This window comes from Octodon degus, unplaced genomic scaffold (genome assembly GCF_000260255.1).
Source record: "Octodon degus isolate 3935 unplaced genomic scaffold, OctDeg1.0 scaffold00436, whole genome shotgun sequence".
NCBI lineage: Eukaryota > Metazoa > Chordata > Mammalia > Rodentia > Octodontidae > Octodon > Octodon degus.
Genome location: NW_004525012.1, coordinates 207880 through 210676, shown reverse-complemented (window position 1 = coordinate 210676; position 2797 = coordinate 207880).

The window sequence follows — 2797 nt, the reverse complement described above, 5'->3', positions numbered from 1 at the left end:
TGAGCTCAGTCTGAAGGGGAGATGGTGGACTATGGGGGAGAGAAAGCTATCCCACATACTCATGGGGCCTGGGCTAGGGGTGGATCTGGGGTTCCGAAGAACGTGGCAGAAGTTCTCGCTTGGCGGGCTTGGTGGGGGGTTGTGATGATGGGAGTCCCTAGGGGGTTGAAGAGAGTCTCACCCATGCTGTGCCTGGACTTGGACTGGAGAGTTCCCATTGGTGCAGGATAGCCAAAAAAGAACTTCAAGAAGAAAAATTTCCCCTTAATTTCTCAATGATAAATCTTATGTAACTTAGAAATCAAAATTTTTAGAAAAACATTGCTAAGGCAGGCCCAGCCACTGTTGTTCTCTTTGTGGTAATACTGTGCCAGGCCCACCCCTGTGTGCACTGAGAAGTGGATGGGGACTGAGAGATGGTGTGGTGGTGTGAGCCTATAATCCCAGCCCTTGAGAGGTGGAAACAGGAGGATCACTACGCATTCGATGTGTGTACTGAGACCATGTTAACCATGTACTAAAATACATAATAAATAAATACATAAATAAAGAAAGAAAAAAACAGTTTAGCATCAAAAAAAGAAGTAGTCAGAAGTTCCTGCCAAAGGATAAGCAGTAGAAATTTTCAAAGAGGAGAAAATTTCAATGGGAAATGTAGCAGGTCAATTTACTCAATTTTTGAATAAATTCCAGGAAAAATAAGTTCAAGTAGTTTTAATGGGGAAAATAAATTTGTGAGGAGAAGAGAATAACCAAGATAATGCTAATGCATTTGCTAGTGCATCTTTTTGCTATTAAAAATGTTATTGACTTAGTAGTACTGTATAATAGGTGGTTACAAAGACCGCAAAGGAATGGAATCATAGACACGTATATATTTATAGGTTATACATGCTTTGGTGGTGTGTTGTGCTAAATTGTGGTAAAGAAAGGAAATTACGAATGACAAAATTATAGGGACAAATGCTTAGGTATTTTGGAAAATATAGTTTTATTTCAGTAAGACTTGTGAAAATGGCTAGGGAAGTAGGAAGTAAATTATGGATTCCTAACACAATGATTATGCATAAAATGATTTCATTTTATTTGTGTGGTTGTAAAACAAGAGAACCAGTCCCATGTGAGCTATGACCCATTCACTGCTGTAAGTATATAAAGGGGCTGGAAGAGATGAAATTCACAATTGTAAAAAACTCTCCTACTCCTCAACTACAACTCATCTCCTGACAGCATGTGTTGCAGCTACTATGGAAGCTCCTGCAGGGGCTGTGGATATGGCTCTGGCTGTGGCTCTGGCTGTGGATATGGCTCTGGCTGTGGCTCTGGCTGTGGATATGGCTCTGGCTGTGGCTCTGGCTGTGGATACGGCTCTGGTTGTGGCTCTGGCTGTGGCTATGGCTGTGGATACAGATCTGGGTGTGGATATAGCTCTGGTAGTGGCTATGGCTGTGGACACGGCTCTGGCTGTGGCTATGGCTGTGGATACAGATCTAGGTGTGGATACGGCTCTGGTTCTGGCTACAGCTGTGGATATGGGTCCCGATGTGGATATGGTTCTCGCTATGGCTGTGGATACAGCTCTGGCTCTGGCTGTGGATACAAGTCTGGCTGCTGTAGCTACAGACCCTTTAGCTACAGAAAGTGCTGATCACCATGGCAAGCCAGCCTTTGCCATTGAAAGGGCAACCCTAAGAAGAAGTCCAATGGAAAGCCTTTCACTCAATAACTTCAAGCAAGAGACGATTCAGTTATCATTTGTTTAGTATCTGAATTAGTATGAATACTTATGTTTCCACTTAATGTAAACTGAGTAGTTTAATCCTATCAATGCAAAGAGATATTATTTGTCAAATATTCAAATATAAATTTTTATAGCTCTCTTTGTTTCTGTCCTACTGTTATCTTCAGATGCACAGAGAAATCATTCATAATATTGGCATGTACTAAGATGGAACAAAACAGCATTTTATCAATAAAAAATTTATCCACTGAGAACTATAATGTCCTTTGTGTCTGTATCATCATTCAATTTTGAAGCTTCACTTTCATTAATATCTATTTTTTGAATGCAACTTAGAGTAAGTAAGTTATGTTTTATTGGTGAGCTCTAAATAGTAGTTCAACAGTATTTCCTAATTCTTTAAATTTTAATTTATCACCTCTATATCTACACACAAGCTAAAATAAACATAGCCAAAATTAATGTCTTGTATGAAAATATCTCTCATTGGAATAAGGAGAACAATAAGAAATACCCAGCAGCATGCGATGACATTATCTCTTTGTAGTTAATGTTTTGAGGGCACTTGGCTACTTGCAAAAGACATACAGATATACGAGGTATATACATTGAACCAAGCAACATTAAGATAAGTTCTAAAAGTTTGGTTAGTCCCTATACTAACATATAAAAAATAGGATTTTTTTTAAAGATGGTTACACTTGAGTGAATAAGGAAGATATGGATTACACTGTCTCCATAAGAAGACATAAGGCTCTGTATTTTGCTGTTTATATTTTCTATCTATATCCCGTGGACCTCTTAATAAAATTTAAATATATGCAATTATTTTTTTTGCCCATTGAGCAGTTAAAAAAACTGTGCTCACAATCATTGAGGGTTTATTTATTTATTTATTTATTTAGTGGAACTGGGGATTGAACTCAGGCCCTTGCACTTGCCAGGAAAGCACTTATTCTACTGAGCCATGTCCCTGGCCCCGAGGGCATTTTTAATTGATATGATTATTTCATATCCCTTCTTTCCAATAAAAGCATTTTTTACTATAGGACCTGT